Source organism: Delphinapterus leucas, chromosome 2 (genome assembly GCF_059928025.1).
Source record: "Delphinapterus leucas isolate spDelLeu-1000000601 "Yukka" chromosome 2, BTC_Dleu_Yukka2, whole genome shotgun sequence".
NCBI lineage: Eukaryota > Metazoa > Chordata > Mammalia > Artiodactyla > Monodontidae > Delphinapterus > Delphinapterus leucas.
The window spans coordinates 1,256,542-1,264,890 of record NC_143130.1 but is presented as its reverse complement, the minus strand read 5'-3'; positions in this window follow the sequence as shown (position 1 = coordinate 1,264,890).

Here is an 8,349-nt window from a genome sequence, read left to right as displayed (position 1 = left end):
TGAAAACACAATATATAAAAATTCATGAGATACAGCTAAAGCAGTGTTTAGAGAGAAATTTATAGAATTAAATGCTTACATTAGAAAAAACATTCTTAAATCAATTACATAGGCTTCCACCTTAAGAAGACAGAAAAGGAGAGCAAACTAAATCCAACACAAGCAGAATGAAGGAAATAATAAAAGTTAGAGAATTAATGTAATGTAAAATTTTAAATAATAGAGAAAACCAAGGAAGCCAAAGCCACTTTTATATCAATAAAACTGATAAACCTCTAATCAAATTTAATGAGAGAAAAGAGAAGGAAGACACAAATTACTAATATGAAGAACAAGAGAGAACTTACTACATATCCTACAAAAGTTAATGGGATAGTAAGGTAATGTTACAAATAACCCTATGCCCATAAATTCAACTTGGATGAAATGGACAAATTCCTTGAAAGACATCAACTCCAAAGATTACTCAAGAAGAAATCGGTGATTTGAACAGTCCCATATCTATTTAAGCAATTGAATTCTTAGCCTTTCAATTAAAAACAAAAAACAACAAAAAACCTCCAAGTCCAAATTGCTTCACTGGAATATTTTACAGAACATTCTTAAGGGAGATAAATACCAATTCTACACAAACTCTTTCAAAGCAGCACTTCCCAACTCATTCCCATCTCTCAGCATTACCCAGATACCCAAACCAGACAAAAATATTGCAAGGAAAAATAACTACATACCAATATACATTATGAACATAAATGCAAAATCCTCAACCAAATACTAGCAAATTTAATTCAGTAACATAAAAATGACAACGTATTTGAATAAGTGGAGTTTATCCTGAGCTTTATGCAAAGCTGACTCAAAATTCAAAAAGCAATGTAGTTCATCATATCAGCAGACTAAAGAAGAAAAACCACATGATTATCTCCATAGATGCAGAGAAAGCCTTGATAGGACTCAACATCCATTCAGGATAAAAACTTGCTGCAATTTAGGGATTGAAGGGACTTTCCTCAGTTTCATAAAGTACATTCTTCAAAACTACAGCTACTATCATACTTAATAGTGAAAAACTTAATGCTTTCCCCCCTGAGATTGGGAACAGGGCGAGGATGTCTGCTTCCATCACTCCTACCCAACATTATAATGGAGGCCTTAGTCAGGGAAATTAGGCAAGAAAAAGAAAAAAGGTAATACAGATTATAAAAGAAGAAATAAAACTGCCTTACTCTGGGGTGACATGACTATCTCTGTAGAAAGTCACAAGGAATCTATTAAAAAACATTACTAGACCAAATATGTGAGGTTAATAAGGTCACAGAATACAAAGATAACAATCTAAAAAAACAACTCTGTTTCCGTATATTTGTCATGAACAATTGGAAATTGCATTTTTTAAGTGTATAGGAGTCCTAAAACAAATACGTTTGAGAATCACCGCTCTAAAGAATGCCACTCACTAGAGGTCATCGTTGCTAACTGCGCTCTTCAGGGTGAGAAATGTTTGACCCTCTTCCGCTTCATAAACTCCATCCACGTTTGGAAGAGGGTGAAACCTTTTCCAAAAACAGTTCTCTCCTGGTTCTCCGGAGCAGACTCTCAAACCATCTGTGATCTAAAGGCATTTTCTTCCCAACTTATATCACAGGCTGATATTTCATAAAATATAATCAAAATAAATGGCTGAAAGTAAATTAAAACCAAAGATATACAAAATGAAGCCCCATTTTTTTTTTATTAGATTCAACAAACACAAAATGACTCCATCAAATTGTTAAAGAAGTTTCTAGACGCTTACTCCCATTCTGTGCTCATCTCATTATGAAGATGCAAAACACTTCACGGACCAGCTCCAGCCACGGACCACACTTCAAGTCACCTGGTCCTACAGTTTTGCCAGTGCAGCCAAGGAAAATGAAAGGAGGTATAAAAAATGGCGAGGAACCCAAGAGTCTAGAAGGGCCGGCGTCTAACTTCGCTGCAAATCAATATACACCCTGGGGAGAGAGTCTTTGTTGGCACCCCTGCATCTCTTTACACCGAAGTCTGATCTCTCAAAGCTCTAGACGCCAGATTTAATTGCTGCTTGGGAGCCCCCGTGGGACCCTGGGGCTTGTTTTATTAAATGTTAATCTGTTCCTTTTGTTTCCTTTTTCCACGCCCAAGAAAAAAATTTAATTTCCTCCTAGTCTTCTAATATTCCTGTATGTTTTCCTTCTTCCCCCTCATTCTTTTTGTTTGTTTGTTTTCATTTCATCTCTCTCTCTCTCTCTCTCTCTCTCTCTCTCTCTCTGGGTGTACACGCAACCATGGGATACAGAAAACCAAGATGAGGCAGGTCTGCGTACGGAGCACATGAAGTCTTTTTGAAAATGGTTGTTCTCATTCTCCATCCAGAGCACCTTTGAATGTGTCGAAATAACCAACCAAGAATTTTCTCTCTCTCCCTCTCTTATACATTTAATTTAAGCAAAACTTGGAAAAGTTAAACATTGACCTTTTATATGCTAGGCATGCTGGTGACCCTTTGTCTGCTAGACTCCATGTAACCTAACATCTTATCTTTCTGATTCTAGCATTTTATCAGCACCTGACAAATCTTTTCATACTGCTTCACTTTAGTTCTGAAATATCAAATATTCATCCTTCTGTGAGAGGCTAAATGTCACTGGACTTTTTGATTATTCTGGCACGGAGTGCTACTCTTCCATGAGTTGAATTGTGTAAAAAGTTACCTATGTTGTGATCACTGACTGTAATCTGAAAGGAAATACTTTTCAGATAGCGTTATAAGTAAAGTGAAGGAAGATGTCAAAGCACAACCGTGAAGAAAGCTGTTTGAGTCTCTTGCTGAAAAAGACACCGTCCAGATATAATTACAGTGTCTGAGTGCTACTGAGGCTTTAGAAATACAATTTACATGAAGTCTGACATTATATGACTTTGCAAAATATATCCTGATACTATTCACTGAAATTGTACCAGGAACCCCCTGTTCTTAGCTAAGAATTAAAAATCAAGACTAGTAATAAATTCAACACATCTTTTTTTCCCTGCGAGTGTGTCTATGTTTCCAAGGGGGGAAAACAATCTTTCAGGAAGGTTCACTAATATAAACTACAAAGGTCACTCAAATCAACAGATTTCTGCCTCTTTTGGCTACAAGGGTGGTTTGTAAGAAATAACCAGAAGTAACAGAGGGGATGAGCCTTTACTTTTACTGCCTCTCTCTGCTCCTCCCAAAGGCCAGAAAAAGGCAAGTTAAGAGGGGCCTCTCCTTATCTCCAGAGTGAGGGGTCATCAGAGAGAAGAATGAAAATACTTTCCCCACTGCTGCCAGAACAACACATAAAACACGGGCTCTTCCCTCAAGGAATCAAACCTCGAAAGACGAGAAGAAATTTCTCATCCCCCAAACCCCAGAAATAGGCCAGGCAGACAATTCCTTCCTGGCTCCACTGGGAGGGATGAGGTGAGACTTGGCAGAAATAATGTGATCTGGGTTTCATGAGGTTTTGCCTTCCTGAAAGGTAGAGACCCTGTTTCACACAAAGTGCCATTGTCCAGCTTCCATTCAGAAATAAAACGTTGTGAACCTGATTTTATTTTTCTCACAGTCCCTCAGGACCTATTATTAGGGGAATGTGGCCGGGAACGCAGTCCTAGGCAGAAACCCCTGTTCCCGGCGTCCGCCTTGGGCAAGCCATCTAGTCAGTTTCTTCCAGCAGTGGGGTAGGCAGAAAAAGACCCCAATTTGCAATATTTAAATATTAAACACTTAGGTGTAGGTGAACAAGAAACATAAATATTTCTTCTTCTTGTTCTAACCATGACACAGCCTACTAGTCTTAACATTTCAGCTAACCACAGAAAATTTTCAAAAACAAAAGACAGTGTCATTGCTATATAACATTTGCCTTAAGTAGCGGAAAAGTACAAAGGCTAAGGTGATTTTTAAGCAGAATTCTGAGGTTTTTGTTTTGTTGCGTCTTTTTCTTTCCTTCCTTTTTCCTTTGTTTTTTTTTTTTTTTGGTTGTTGTTGTTACTGAACTTGTTTTGTTTTGTTTCATTTTTATTCAGGACATTAAGAGAAGTCAGCATGTTTGGTTCAGACTGCACTCAACACCGCCGCTACCACTTTTTTTTGTTTTGTTTTGTTTTTTGCGGTACGCGGGCCTCTCACTGCTGTGGCCTCTCCCGTTGCGGAGCACAGGCTCCGGACGTGCAGGCTCAGCGGCCACGGCTCACGGGCCCAGTCGCTCCGCGGCATGTGGGATCCTCCCGGACCGGGGCACGAACCCGCGTCCCCTGCATCGGCAGGCGGACTCTCAACCACTGCGCCACCAGGGAAGCCCGCCGCTACCACTTTTGATAATTACACTGTTCGCACTTTTCTCTCTACCCACCTTGGCCCAGATCCTAAGCCTGAGGTTTTCTGTAAATGTAAATTCAATCAGAAACAGAACTTCAAACAGGTAATGCTCGTATTGGCGGAAAAAAGGAAAGATGGCCCTAACCTTGTAACTGCTGTGTAAACCATGTTCTGTCTCCTTAAAGCAAATTTTATGGTTTCATTATAAATATTAGAGAGAGGAGAAATGATTCAAAGCCGATATTGAAAGAGTAATAGAACAAAAAGTATAAAAGAAATAAAAATACAGAAACACGAGAATCTTTCTCTTTATTTCAAAATAGTACCTTAACAGTGATTTTTATTTTATACTGCCTTTCCCAAGGAGCTCAGAAGGCCTTGCTAGCCGTGCAGAATTCCCACAGCATACTTCTAAGGTGGGAAGGAAACAGTGTTATTGTGACTCTCATTTTACAAATGAAAAAAAAGAAGCTGAAAGATGGCATGATTGACTCAGTCTCACTAGTCAGTGTGGAATTTTTGAACAAATGGCTTCTTTTTCAAAAACTAAGAACCGACTTCATCATAGTTGCACCATAGTGAACAGGGGCCAAGAGAAAGATGTTAGCAGAGAAACAGCAGTAGCTGTGGTAGCTTTTATCGATCCCTGCGCTGTGCAGGGATCATCGTGCTACCCAAGGAACGGGCCAGAGCACGCAGGAAGGCTCTGCAGCCCCTCTCCACGGGCTGCCAAGGCTGCGGTGCGTCCTCAACCAGCCTGCGGCCAGCACCGCCCAGACCCCACCTTGGCACAGGGCATCAAGGATCCTGCGGCAGAAGCCCGTGGGCTTTCTGGGGTGCACATCCCCACTAGGCCTGGCCAGGGCGGGGTGCTCACCCCCTCTGACAGCCTGGGCTTGAACCACCCTGCCAGGGGAGCCAGGGGCTGACAGCCTGACCAGCTGCCTCTGTGGGCCAACAGTTTGGCCAGAAAACCTGTAACATCTCATCCGACCAGATCCAGCTGGTGGTTCCTGGGCCTATGAATTCAGGTAGCCTCCAGCCACGGGGAGCAGGCACGCTTGGGAAGGCGCAGGTCTCCTCGTTTCTCCCGGCTCTGCCGGGAGCGCCCCCTTGGCTCCTTAGAGAAGCCTCCCCGGTGGGTGTGGAAGACTTATTTCTCCTTCTCACGGGCAACTTAACAGGCTGGAGGGGACTGGAAATGTCACTGCAGAGAACCAAAGAGTGGCTGAGCCTAAATTGTTCTGCCTGCAGCAAGAATTAGAGCAATTATAACAGATTTCAGTGCAAACCGTCAGACCGGGGCCCAGAAAAAACGGACATCCGCTTTTGTGATGAGCTCAGGGGCCACCAGAGAAACTGCCAGTGTGCCCTCACTCCCAGTGGTGCAGGTCGCCTCCTTCAACCACCGTCTTGGCCGTGAGGACTCCAGCTTACTTACCTCTGACCCCCTAAGTGCACAGGGTCCATCCTACATTATCATTGGGTAAGGAACGCCCACCAGGAAATGTAGGGTTAGATGTGTCTAGGTGAGGTTAATGAACATGTGATTCTTGAGTGTGAAGCCAAGTTTGTATCTAAGCAAGAGTCCAGTGTTCCCAGGCCCAGGCAGGCAGGGTGACTCAGGCCTGGTCCAGCGCTGGTTGGCCAGCTTGACATCATGGCACCAGGGCTGACACAGAGCGCATCCCAGTTAAAGCCGAAGTGAAAGGTCTGTGTCCAATCATATTACTGGAAGACAAACAGGCTAGGCAGAAAAGCCAAACCTAGAGACACGCTCACAGGAGAAACATGACATTAAGTCAGAGCAAAAGGGCTCGAAACCGGCCTGATGCAGAACCCAGAGAGATGGCCTGAGCTGTGGAGTGTCACAGACAAGACACCCCAAGCCTAGGGGGAGAGATGGGGGCCTGACGTTAATCACTAACAATGCAAGCCACATCCAAGCGGGTCTGAAGAAACAAGGGGCAAAAGACCTAGGATGGGGGGAACGGTTCCAGAGCTAAAGAGAGACGTGCTGCACCTGCCATCCGCCTCTGACACGCAGGCGGTCCAGGAAGAGGCTGGCACTGCTTGAAGGCGCTGTGTCGACCGACATGGGACCCACAGACAGAGCCCTGGGCTGGGGAAGCCCCGCTGATCTGTCAACTTCTTAAGTGACGTGCCCACGAGGCTGGCCTACAGGAACACTCAGAGACACAGGACGACCGGTGTCACCACATTCCTCATAAGGAAAAATAAATGACAAATTGGTGGATTTATGATTGGTTCTCCTATTATCAAAGCTGCAGTGTGTTTTTTTTAAATAAATTTATTTATTTATTTTTGGCTGCGTTGGGTCTTTGTTGCTGAGCGCAAGCTTTCTCTAGTTGTGGCGGGCGGGGGCTACTCTTCGTTGCGGTGCGCGGGCTTCTCATTGCAGTGGCTTCTCTTGTTGTGGAGCACGGGCTCTAGGCGCGCGGGCTTCAGTAGTTGTGGCTCGTGGGCTCAGTAGTTGTGGCTCGTGGGCTCTAGAGCTCAGGAGCAGTAGTTGTGGCGCACGGGCTTAGTTGCTTCACCGCATGTGGGATCTTCCCGGACCAGGGCTCAAACCCGTGTCCCCTGCGCTGGGAGGCGGATTCTTAACCACTGCACCACCAGGGAAGTCCCTGCAGTGTGGTTTTAGGCCAACAGATTCCGTAGAAGCACAGATTCTCATGAGAGCAGTCCTCACTGAGCTTATGGAACCCAGGAATGGTCCGGAACAAAATCTTAATATGCCTCTCGCCTTCCTGTGGAGGTGACTCTCACCAGCTCGGCACACGGACCCCCGAGTGGCAAAACAGGGGGCCAGGCCATGTGCTTGTGCTACCTGGGCTCGAAGCTGTGGACTGTGGCTGGCCCCTCTGTCACTAGGTCAGCCAGGCAAACTAGAACACTCGGGAGGTGTGTATTCATTAACAGAATGTGCAAAAACAGGCATTTGTTGTCAGGGAGCAGATAACATGCCCTCCCTGATCGTGGAGAGTGTTACACAATCTGCTCTGTGCTGATGTAGACATCATAATGGTTCCTAATAAGTAAACTTTTCCTACAAGGGATATTGTAGTTTCCATATTTTTTTCAATTAAAATGAAGTACTTTCCTACTGTCTTGAGCAAACTATAAACATGGAAGGTTAACCTGGACAAATTAAAGACACACATATAAAAACGACGGCACGTCACTGGATCTTTGAAACTATCCAGTCTGTCTCTTGGTCTGTAAAGTGGGCATGTGGACCCCCGGGCACCTGTGCGTCTGTTCTAAGCATTGTGAGCGTTTATGAAGGAACAACGTCTCGTCGTAATGGCTAACATTTACAACTCCACAAAGGATTGAGCTAAACCTTTATTTTCATTATCTTGTTAATCTTCCCAACAGCCCAAAGTGCTGAGAACGTTATTATCTTCGCGTGCCAGTGAGGAAACAGGGGTTAGTTAGGCTGAGGCCCCACCACAGGTAACAAGCCAAATCGGGATGCAAACCCAGGTCCCTCACAAGCCAAAACCATACCACCAAGGCCCCCGTAAAGACGATTAAAACGTCCGGACAGCACTTTGAACGACTGCTTTTGACTAAAGCAAGTTCCCACAAAGACCCACCTAGGGAGAGACTTCATGGCAGATCTTCTTCAAGCCCAGGAAGGAGGGGCCTTTTCCCAGAATAGGTGGGGAGAGGAAGTCAAAGGAAATGGCCAATTTATTTTTTTCCAGACACAGTGTTTATGTGATGGATATTCTGAAGACAGGAGTTTTCCCCTTTCGGTCGCCTGCTGCTTTGGTGGCTCAGGCCTAGCCGGGAGCAGGGGTGGAGGGGAGCTCCACCACCGGAGAGCCGGCGGCTCCCGGGGGCCCCTCCGTCCAGGTCAGTCCAGGGACCAGCGGCCACTTGCACTCCCGAAGGCCAGCGTGAGCGAATGAAAACGCCGAGGGTGTCGGTCACTGCTGGACTTCATTCAC